Source organism: Apteryx mantelli, chromosome 2 (assembly GCF_036417845.1).
Source record: "Apteryx mantelli isolate bAptMan1 chromosome 2, bAptMan1.hap1, whole genome shotgun sequence".
NCBI classification, from domain to species: Eukaryota; Metazoa; Chordata; class Aves; order Apterygiformes; family Apterygidae; genus Apteryx; species Apteryx mantelli.
The window spans coordinates 85,314,683-85,326,905 of record NC_089979.1 but is presented as its reverse complement, the minus strand read 5'-3'; the positions used below and the strand labels follow the sequence as shown (position 1 = coordinate 85,326,905).

Below are 12,223 nucleotides of genomic sequence, written 5' to 3'. Positions count from 1 at the left end.
AAAGGATGCCAAAGTGACATTCCTCCCAGGAAGTTATTTTGTCTTCATTCCTGATGTGAAAGACTTCAGTCTTTTCTCTACCCTTGAGAAGCCTGGAAGTGACCCTGAACATGGCTCTGAGGCTTGACTAGGTGTCTTGGCAGTATGCCATCAGCCTATTTATCATATATTTTTACTCTGTTTTGAAGAGCTGGTTTGCATGTTGTATCTCTTATAATTCCCCTTTAAATCCTAAACTCTAAACTAGCTTGCAAAGTTAGGACATGGCACACTAAATTAGATAAAATCAATGTGTACAGGGAGTTACCCACATACAGAGCTACAATGAAAAGATACTCCCAGAAAGCAGGAAACATTGACAGTGGTCATTAATTGAAACTGGAGAGGTTCTGACTTGATATAAAGGAAAAAATTGTCCACTATGAGGATAATTAGCACTGGAACATGTTGCCCAGAGAGGTTGTGGAATCTCTGTCCTTGGAGGTTTGCAAGACCCGACTGGACAAAGCCCTGAGGAACCTGGTCTGAATTCAGTGTTGACCCTGCTTTGGGCAAGGGATTAGATGAGAGGATTTCTTGAAGTCCCTCCCAACCTGATTTATTCTATGATTCTGTGATTCTATAAATATTAGAGAAAATAAGAAACTGAAGCAACGAGATAACCATATGGGTGCCGTGAAGGCATCCTTTTAATTGCAGAACAAGCATGAAGATGAGCATTCCGTATTTCTTCGGTTTTGGATTGCTCCTATGGAAGATATGGAAGAAAACAGAGGGAACAAACATCTCTGTGGATCGATTCTTTGTTACAACCAAAGTAGGCTAGTAACTAGAATGTCTTACTTTCTTTTATATCACTGGAGTAGAAGAATTGGTTTAGTTCTTTTTAAAGTACATGTCCACACTGTACACAATGTCATTTGTTCAAGATGAAAAATAAAAATTAAGAACATCAGTCAAAAAGGGAAGCAAAGGGCCATAGAAAGTGGCAATAATGCTGTGAAAAGGTTTGACTTTTATATGCTTTGCCTATTCACTTTGCCAACTTTTTCACAAGCAGTTTCAACCTAATGGAGTTACTTCTGCACAAAATTGGAATAACACTGTGGTGAGTCTAATCCAAAAAGGATATATTTTATCTGCTTTGCAGGGCAGGATCAGGTCCATAAATCACTGCAACTCTTGATCTGAAGGGAAAAAGATTTTCCAATGTCATACACGTTTCTAACAGAATGAATTGCCTAAGGAAGGTATTTATGAAAACAGTAACCAAAAGTATAAGCTAGGAGAAATCTTCTGGTAAAATTGGGGTAATATATCAAAGTGACAGAAATAAGACAGTAGGGTTTCTTTTAATCACTGAATTCTGTGTAATTAAATGTGTTCTAGCCAAACGTGACTTTTACTGCAAAGAAATGAAAATATAGGTATGTTTACATGTTTGTTATCATACATCTTTGGTTAGAGTGAAAAATAAAATTACAAAGGAGGCAAAAGTAAATTTGTTTTCTATGTGACTAAAGCATGAAGCCAGAGCATTGTTCAGTTTGTATTGTGAGACTACTCATAGCTCTTCAAATCAGGGATTCTCTGGTTACAAAGAAAAACAGGGTAGAGTGGCAACACATAATATAAGTTGCCAAGTCATTTAAATCAAAAGCAGAGCCAGGAATAACTGGTAGTCATCTTATTCCCACTCTTGTAACCTATTTGCTAATTATGTTGCCCTTAACAGATAATGTTCAGTGTCAAGTAAATAAAATTCTTGGAATATTTCACTGCTACTCTTAAAACTCAACAATGTATATCTGAAGAAAAAGTGATTATTTTGAAAGTGTTAAAAATGCTGTATTCCAAGTTATTGCCATTAAAACCTGAACAGTTCAATTATGAAAGCTAAAATACTGTTTGGAAGGATAGCAAGGACTGCAGCAGGTGAGTAAAATAGCTGCCTGATTTTTTTGTAGCATGCTGTCTCAGAGCAAACACAGTTATTGAGAATATTTCAAATATAGCTTGTTGAATTGACTGTATGCAATGCAAAAAATTGGCTTGATGTCTGACTTAACATGTTATATACAAGTGTTTGCTTTGCTCCTAAAACAAACAAAATGCCAAAAAGCAGCAAAAAAGAATTCTACACTCAATACAAAGTCAGCTTCATGAGGTCTTAAGGTTATATTGATTGGTTACCTTGACTTATGCCTAGCCCTGAAATGCCATCTGATTTTAATGGACTTCTAAATATATTTCACGCCACATTCTGCTACTCTTTCAAGCATGCTCTTTTAACCTTTTTTAAAATAATTGTGGGCAAAATTCAAAACTCTTTATTTGACGTAAAATCCCAAGTCAGTAGGAAGTTAGTCTGAAGACAGGGAACTTCTGGATTTAACTCCTTTCATTTTAGCTTGCTTACACTGAAAGAAACCAACTTTCTGCAAATCTGCTAAGTAACCTTCTGCTTCCCTAAGCCTTTCCCCCTTCACAGCTTTATATCTGACTCATCTTGTTTTCTCTCAGCTGACTTGATTTATAGTGACAAAAGGAAAGGGAGATAGGCAACATTTTCATACTGATTCATAGGTAGGAAAGCAAATGTTTTAGTACCACTCTCCCAAGCGGCTGGATTCTCTCACCTTTATTTATCTCATAGCTCTATTTGCACAGTGAGATAGCACTCAGGAAAATAATGGTGATAATGTGAGATAATACAGAAATATAAGCTAGAATTATTTTGGAAAACTGGTGGCAACGTTCCCTATTCTGATAGCTGTTTCAGAATAGTGTTGTTTCGAATAGTCAGCAGAAAGACAAATAGTGACTGAACGCCTCTGTGTACCCAATAACCTAATGATTTTTACATGCATTTATAAAGTTGTCTATAGATATGAAGTTAGATTATTATCAGCCTTTGGTTACCTGAAAGCAAACTACCTAGTTCCCAAGGAAGAACCATCCAGTTTTCATCTCACTGGATGAAAAATGTCTTGGGGAACTCTTAAGAGCACAGAGCTGGTCTGTCTCTTACTGTTTGTTCCTTGCAAGCCTCTTTATAGCTGAACAAATCCACCAGCTGGTGTGTGTAATGCGCAGAGATATTGCTCACTATCTTTCTTTTATTACTGTTTGCTAGGATTTTCCATGGGCTGCAGTTTCAGGAGACTCTCTTTTTAAAAATATCCTGTTTAATTAAACCTAGAGTTTTCCAAGTATAAGTGGCAATTTCTGCTCTCACAGATGTAGACATTGGCAGTAACTTCATTAACTCTGTAGGTTTTTGTATGGGTTTATTCTGATGAACACTGGAAAAAAACCTTCATAGCTTTTATTTAAGACAGTTCAGCCCCATCAGAAAATTCTATAATTAGGTTTGGAGTGTGCTGCTCTTTACCATCAGGTTATATGAGGGGGAGAGTAAAATTTTGGGCCTTGCTTTGGAGACACCGTAGTCAGGTCTATGAAAAACCCTAGGCTTCCAGTTGTACTTGAGTATTAGTGGGAGTTGACCATTTTGAAAATTATATGTTCACAGAAATGAGTACAGGTCTTTATATTATGTTTTGAATCACCACTGTGAATTGTTGTTTTTTTTAACATGTGCTTTTTTCACAGCAAGTTAATTATTTTCCTGTTATACCAGGGTAATTTGATGAATTTTAAGATTCACTATTTTAAACTTTTCAATTTTTTCATCTTCTTCTCAAAGCTCCTTGCCTCTCTTCTTACCCCCAAAAGAAGCCTCTTTATTCCTCAGACTTTTTAAAGTCTTCTTTTTTTCAGCCAGTTTCTCATTCTCTTTCTCATTCTTTCTCTTGTCAGCAGGAGAAAAATGGGGGAAAAAAGGAAGACTAGCTAGGAAACAATGGAAAATCCATGCTTGAAAATAATCAGGCTCTTAAAGTTGTCTAAATATAGATAACTAGGCTCATTTTTGATGTCCTGTGGTTTTGTGGCCCCCACTACAGAAGGGCCACAGGTATGCCCTAAGTTCTGTATTAAATCTGCTTCTGTGTGTTTGTCCTGGATATTCTAAGATACCTAATATAACACCTGATGCCTGTATTTAGGTTGCTGTGTCCTAGCTTTGTCCTGTCCTCAGGGTCTTTAGGTAGGTTTTTATAATTTCATCCAAAAGATGCACCCCAAGTGACCTGTCCTGGACAAAAGGACTTAAGCTGAACTTAATTATGGTCAGGAAATAGCTTCTGAAAGTCTTCCCCATCATGTTCAGGCTAAAATGCTAATGTGACATTTATGGATCATAATCCACTTTGCATGAACAGGCACACAAGCTGTCTCACCAGAAATTACAATTTTATAGTATGATTTGAGACCATGGGGGAGTCAAGATGTCTCTCTCTCTCCTACCTTGGATTCACCTTCCTTGCAAATACAGACCCAAGGAATTACCGCCATTACTGCGCAAAGTATTACCACCTGAAAATCAAATCCACTATCTGGTCAGAGGAGTCTACTAACAGGCTCAGGGGAATTGCTTACCAAACCCTGCTGAGACTGAACAAAATCCCAAGCCCTGTATTATTATATGGCCTGTGTTTAACTACTAGTGACTGGAGCAGGAACGATGCTAAAAATGGGGAAGAGAGAATAATATAGTAGAAAAAAAGACAACATCATGATTTATGGGCTTGATTTGTCAACTGACCTAAAAACATAAACTACCTTGAGCTAATTCTGGCAATAATGGTCACAATATATTTTTAAGAGTCTAGATTTTCACCGCTTCAGTCTGTTTTTAATATGCACATTTTATTTTCTTAAAATAACATCCTGCTTGTCTGAGTAAGTCTACTCCTGGGAGATTTCTGCTTAGCTCATTTAAATAATGTCATTTCCATTTTCATAATTATGCTTTGGATTTAACACCTTATTGATAGGAAAATTCATGACTCCATGATATGTTCTTCTGGTATATCTGCAGGCTACAGTAATGCTTTTAAAACTTGAATCTGAGTAGAAGTATTTTAAAGCTATCAAACAAAACTAATGTCTCCAGTGTTATTTGTTATGCTTCCTGGTAGTAATACTATTTTGACACATCACACAAGAAGCAGGTATAAGATTAGCTTCAGTATAATAAAAAAAAAATCCGTTCTCACTAGCCAACTAAGTTTCAGTTTATATTTCATTTTAAATAAATTTTGTTTCACTCTCTGAAAGCGTATCTGGCTTTCGTTAAGAACCATAACACACTGTTGGGAAGCCTTTAAAAGCTTGTGTTCATAAAGCATCACGTTCATCAAAAAAGAAAGTGCTTACTGCATATATTTCCATCGTAAGTGATCTAACAGTTTTGTTAAGTGTTTAAGAAAAGTGAGGTCTTACTCACTTAAGAAAACTTACATCAATCCTCAAACACAGACTATAAAAAAAATACACAGGGAGGAAAGAAATCCTTGTTTTGTACTTCACAAACAGCTGTTTAGGTAAGTTTTGGTGGTATCCTAATATATCTGTGTTATCTTATTTTTCCTGTGTTGCTGTGCAAAGGGGTAAAACAGAGAAGGAGCAAGAATAACAGAGATACAACAGAGATTCAAACTCCTTAAGAAAAAAAAAATTGCATATCACAATTCAGAGCTTTGATACAGTGGTGTTCAAGTAAGAAGATCATGAGACGAAGTCCTCATGATGTGTTTTTCTTCCATGTGCACCCTAATCTGGTTTAATATCATGATGCAGTCTTTTGTACAAGCGTGGTGAATCGTGACACAAGGTTGTGGAGGGCAGGCTCTAGAAGGCTCCTGATGATCACCCCAGCAGGGACTGAAACTAGAATTTGCCAACGAAAGAGGAAGAGGAAGGATAGTAAATGTTCTGACAGATCTCTCCTTCCTTCCCTCCCTCCTTTCCTTCCTTCTAAATCCTTTTAAATCCTTTTCTCCTCCCCCCCCACCCCCATTTTTGGAAGACAGAATTTGGGATTTCCCCCTTACATTCCAGTTTTTTAAATCAACTCCAAAATTCATGGGGAAAAAATACATATTTTGTCAGCATTTCAGTAGAAATATTTTTAGTGGTTCCATGTGCAGCATATTGACCTATTCTGTGGTTTGACACAAATGTAACTTTTCTGTGCCTGATGTTGTCTTGCATGAAATTTTAAGATGCAGTTAGGTATTTACGGTGACCTGGCAGTTATTGTGTATCTGATCAACCTTGCTTTGTTCTCCACCTCTGTAGTATGGCCTACTGCTATAACACAGCAGCTGCGTAAATCCGGGTCGAGATGTTTGTGTAATTCAGTTGTGGGACTATAGGGCTATCTGTCAGAGAGCAGTTTACTTTTTCCTTCCAACAGATGTGCTTCTGCCAAGACAAGTTAAGACCCTTTTCCATGGTCTTTGCATCAGCATCTGTTCTCTCATTGGGCCCCCAATACGTTCCCTTTCTAGGCTGCCATTTGTCGTCATCAAGTCAGGAAAAGAGGAAGAGATTAATTGCAGTGCCCTCTCTTGACTTACAGTTTATCCAGTTCATTGCACTGTTAAGTAATTCACACAGAGTATTCCTAGGGTAAAGCTACACATTTTATGAGTCTCCTTGCAGGAGATTCCTTTAAAAATTCCTTTTTATCAGTTTGCTTGCTGATGTTATTTTTGTGAAAGACAACAGCAAAGTCTGCATGCTGTATTGTATTGAGGCATAAAAAAAGCAAAGTACAATCTAAGTACAGAAACAGATTTCCCATGCAAATTTTCACGTTCCTCTATGCTTTAAATTCTATTAATATATATGTAACAGAGGTCTTCTATGAACATTGCATAAGATTCATGTTAAATATAACATAATACATGAATTGCATCAGCTTGCTTTCTTCTTTTTTTGTATTATAACATTATATCATGAATCTTGTGAAAAAAGTTTTTTTTCTCATATAACCTTTATTACTCCCTTTGTTCAATGTTAAAATAATGCATAATCATTTCCCTTCTGTTATTGCCCTCTTTGATCTGACCTTCAAATGTCAGACTTGCTGCTTTTTGATCATGCATATAATATGCACCTTGACTCACTTAGGTGAAGCTAAATCAGACAAAGGTCCTTTCATGATTCAAGCCTTGAGTGAACTAATCATATTATATCCATTATTTACACTGAAAGAGCAGATATTTTAGCCAAACTTAGCATTTTTTCTTACTGATTTAAAATAAAAGTGATAGAAACAGAGAAAATGCAGCTTAGAGCACAAAAACAAATGTAATACATGTTCTTATTCAGACACTGGTGGCTGAGCAAAATTGTATTGGGTTGAAAAGCTAAAGTAATTGTCTTACAAGAATACTTCAGCCTTAAGGCGATATAGTATTTCATGCTACAAGTGTTTTCAGAACTGGTTCAATGTCTACATAATATATTTAATGCACATTAATCTCTCCAGTTACTGCATGTTGGCATAAAAAAAAAAGAAAAAGATTTTCTTCCTTAGATAATATTTAGCATCACTGTCTGCAAATTATTGAGCATCAGGTGTCTTTAATTTACTTGACTTAATTATCAGTTATTTACTGATATAAAGTTTTATATAACCCAATAGGAAATTTTCATTCATTTCCAGGGTAGGTGAGCAAAATGTTGTTCCATAGTTTGAAAACTGGAATACATTAAAAATAGGTGCCTAACAAAAGAAGCTTATATATGAAATACATTTTTATGAAAAATTGAGTATTTTGAGAGCCAATGAAGTCTCTGCAGAGCTCTCTAAATCAGAAAAAGGAAAAAAAAAAAAAGGAAAGAGCTTAGAAAGGTTCATTTTCCTCTCCCATTTAGCTGTCTAGATCAGAAATTACATTCTGTATTGAAGTCAAATGAGTTACATAGATGTAATAGGGGCATGAATAAAACTGAGGTCTTGAAAAGCTTCAAGTTTGGTAGAATTTGGATTATTACCATTATTTACTTTAAAATTTCTTTACAAGAGAAATCTATTCCATGAAAAAGGCTAAGTATGGACATTTCATTTTCTTTCATCAGGATGGAACATAAAATGCAAGAGTTTTCACAGGAAGTATTTCTAAGGGGACAAAACAATGCCTGAAGGTATATGGTCAGTATTGCACTTTCTTCTTATTGCAGAAAAAGAAAGAAACAAAACTTTTCCAGCTCCTGCTGCTAGGAAGATTGGCCACTTAGGTTCTCGATGGAAAAACTGTACTTACTTTCCTCTCTACTTGTTTTTTTGCAAAACTAAACTTTCCAGTAGAAAATTTCTATCAAAGAAAAGTTCTTTTGCATCAATCACGCTTTTCAAGCATCACTCTAAGTACCCAACACACAAATTAATCAGATCAAATTTTTTAAATTCAAATAAGCCAAGGCACATATTGTGAACTGGGGTACTTTGGGATGTGTCTACACAGTGGGGTAGGAATACTAGTCCCTGAGTTGTTCCAGTTCACTTCCATGTGGGAAGGAGTCAGGGCTGTTCACCTTTAGCCTGGATGATCGTCTTTCCTTTCCAATGAAACCTGGATATCCAGACAATAAGGTGCCAAGGTGTGTTTCAGGGATTGCTCTGCTAAGGATGACTGGAGGGCAAGGGCTGAGATGAGCCTCACACAATGCCCCATCACTCTCGGTAGTCTCTGCTTTTAGTATAGGCAACTAGTGTAGGACAGGATTAGCCAAGAATCTCCTGGTGCAGCCGACTGATTTAAAGCAAATGTCAGCTGAAGCATAATACTCTTATACGACCTGTGTTCTTCAGTATTTGTTGTTGTTGCTGTTGCTCTTTTCACTCAGAACCCTTTCAGGATGAGGGAATGTTATTGTTAGTTCTTGCTATGCACTTTTTAAAGCAGAAAAAAAAAAAAAGCCAAGTATCTTATCAAGTTGACTTATTTGGAAAATACTGAGTATATTTTTCACTGTTATAATCTTAAGCTTGCTATTGCTAAACATTTTTCATTTGCTTCACTTCAGCAAATGGTATGTTTAGACTAATGGTTTTCATTATGCATTAAACTTTTGTGAATGGTGACTGATTCATTTTTTTCTCAGGAAAGTAACCGTACTTCATTTTATTTGAATTTTTACGAACTCTTTTCAACCACCTGTGGTTACCTGTGTCATTTTAGAGATGTCATCACTCAGTTTGTGGCATATTTACATGCTTGGAGAGGACTATAATACTCCACTGGCTTATGATTTCCCAGTCTTCATAAATTTGTAACCAACAGATCTCTAATTAATGCTTTTATCAGAAAGCTTTCTAGTGGAAGAATAATCTTAAGCTAAATGTAGGAGGAAGAGAGTCCAAATGTATGTCCTTGAACTACTGTGAAGAACCAGACTGTTTTGAAGATCATTGTAGGATTTGTCCTTCCAAGATGTGTGACTATGTCATTTATTTCATCCTAAACTGGAGAGCTTCACAGTTTGTACTACTTGATGATTAACTTCCCAGTCATGCTTAATTTCTCTGTCCTCCTCACTGTCAGCTCAGTTCCTAAATGAACCTCAACATTAAATCCAAACCAAGTATTTAATCTGAAATCCAGGCAGTATTCAGGACATACTGATAGGACACCATCCCTCAATCCACACATATCAAAAAATAAAATAAGTGATGGAAACGTGCAAAACAAGGTAGAGACTGATCTTCCACATTTTTTGAAAGCTTTTCTGGTATGTACTGATGGTGTCACTGTTTGTTTGCTCAACAAATGCTAAAGGACATTCACTAGAGCAAAGAGAATGAGATTGTAGGGAAGGGAATTGTAATCGGGAAGGTTTGAAAAATAAATTAGACAAGATGGTAAAAAAAATGTTTTGCAATAGAAAAAAATGGTTAATCCAAGCTAAATAATTCTTAAGCAAAACCATCTTTTTTAAGAAGTGTGATTTAGGCAAAATACTATAAAACCAGTTTGTGAAACTTAAAAATCACCTCTTATTTCTGATCATCACCATAAACAGTTCGGACCTGAATCTTTAATTGTTTTCATGATTATAAAACTGAAAAATGATGTGAGTAAAGAACAGACCATTAACTGCAACTGATTTAGTTAATCCATAACATCCTGTTTTATTCACAGTGTTTCCTATTTGAGGGTGGAATTTCACTCATTTGTTGATGAAATGAGGAACAGTGCAGTGCATCACTGATCTTTGCACCTGGATAAAGCATGTGGAATGCATATTTATCACTGACTACCCACTGGATTGCATTTTACTCCAAATCATTTGTCCTACCTTTTTGCAAACAGCATTAGGAGAAGCTGGCTTGTGCCACAACTGCTGATTGTGAGGACTGTCACCTGAGACAAAGCCAGAATGGCGTATGCTATAGCAACAAAGTAGTCCAGCACTAGCCTTCACTTGACCGGTGGAAGCAGCTCTCTATAAAAGGCAAAAGAAATGAAACTGGCAGTACTTCTGATTCTGTTATCACATCTTATAATATATATCTATGTAGAAACATGTGAAATTCCTATAGGATTGAGAAGGAGAAAGAACAAACAAATTAATAGTGTCTCTAGCACTCTGGGAACAGTACATTTTAATTTTTAACAAAATTGATAACAAGAGGATCACCTTACCTGAAGAGAATAGATCTACATCCTGACAACAGACTGAGGTTTGTCAAACTATTTTTTTCTGAAAATTGTCAAAACTACTGTAGGAGCTGAGTTCTGAAAGAAATATGATGGAAATGGATTGAGAAGGACGCATACTTGTTAAACAGGAAACTGCCGTCTAATCTTTTGATTATATAATTCCACTATTTGTAAGGTAAAACAGATTCATATTTAATATATGCATATGCAACAGTCTATGCAGATTCAGTTTGCATTGCTAAACCTTTAAATAGTGTTACTTCTCTGCAAAATACCAGCTACTTTATTTCTGTGCTTTGTAGAATGAATAAAAGTACCAGAAAGCTGTAAATGGCTTTTTTTTTTTTTTTTTTCTTGGTAATCTCTTTACCTCAGCCCTTTTGCAGTTACATGGCTGAAGATAGGATATCTGTAGTTTGAGGAAGTGACATTTTGCTACATATCTAAGCAATATGATTTATTTGCATTCCTTTATCATCAACTAAGAGTTTCCTGCTTTCCCGCCATATGTATTCTGCAAAGTAAAGTGCCAGTTTTTGGCTCCACCTTTGGTGAACTGTCACTTGCACCTTATTGGACTCTATCCTGTGATCTGTCATGTTTGGGAGACCCAACAAGCTTTCGGCACATCCACTGCATCAAGATCACTCATATGCCACAAAGAGCAAACTTCTTTGTATGAAATACCTGCAGAGTGAAAGGATACCACTGACAGAAAGAGGCACATCATAAGAGAAGGTTTTTTTAATGTGCAATGTGAAATTCAAATGAGAAAAGGCTTCAGGGAGTGCCTGGGGCCTCTCCCTGGGGCTGCGAACAGTGGCAGCCTCTTCTGCAGGAGGTGTGTGTTGGTCAGGGCCCTGAGTCACCAGGTGAAGGAGCTGTAGGAGGAGGTGAGCAGGCTGTGCACCATCACAGATGATAAATGGGAGATTGACAAAGTCTTTGCAGAAACCTCATAGAGGGAAGAGCCTGCATCACAGGGAAGGAGGGACAGGTAGGGGCTATGCTTGAATGAGTGGCAAGTAGAGACTTCCAAGATGGGAGAGGCTTGAAACTTGTGACTTCTAGCAGCAAGTGACTCCTTCTCCACTCTCAGATCTGAACTTACACAGTTGGTACTAATATCCTATATAGGGGAACAAGCCTTGTTAAGGGAAGCCTCAGAGCCAGCTAGGCCTGAACAAAGCATTGGTACCAAGAAGTGGTGAGTGACAGAGAGTGAAGATTCCTTTTTGCAGGGGAAGGAAGCACCTAGCTGCTGAGCAGACATGGTGGGTTGGGTCACTGCTTGCCATGAGGTTTGCTGCTTGTGGGGAGCCTAGATTGGAGGGGGGGAGGGGGGGAGTTTCCAGAGAGACTGCCCAAGGTTTTCCAGCTCTGTGGCTTCTTTTTGTTTGTCCACATGGGTACCAGTGCCACTGCTGAGAGGGGCTTGGAACCCATCAAGAAGAACTATGGAGACTGGAGAGTGAAAATGAAGAACATGGGGGGCTTGGTCTCCTCAGACCTACTGCTGAAGGGGCAAGGTTCACGTAGGAGTGGACACACTCTGTGGACACATCCTGTGAATTAGGATGTGAGGAGCACCTTTTTAACAGAAGTGCTAGATGGGCTAATCAGGAGTGAAGCTTTCCTGG

At 37.2% G+C, this 12,223-nt stretch overlaps 1 long non-coding RNA gene across 1 annotated transcript; it reads right to left on the bottom strand.

Annotated features, from left to right (window-relative positions):
• Positions 1 to 1,019: 1,019 nt before the first annotated feature.
• On the bottom strand, positions 1,020 to 10,663 carry LOC106492604 (uncharacterized). The gene is made up of 3 exons (XR_001294032.1): positions 10,566 to 10,663; positions 10,219 to 10,365; positions 1,020 to 1,187 (listed from the first exon to the last, which is right to left on the bottom strand). It is a non-coding gene; the product is annotated as an uncharacterized lncRNA (long non-coding RNA).
• Positions 10,664 to 12,223: the final 1,560 nt, after the last annotated feature.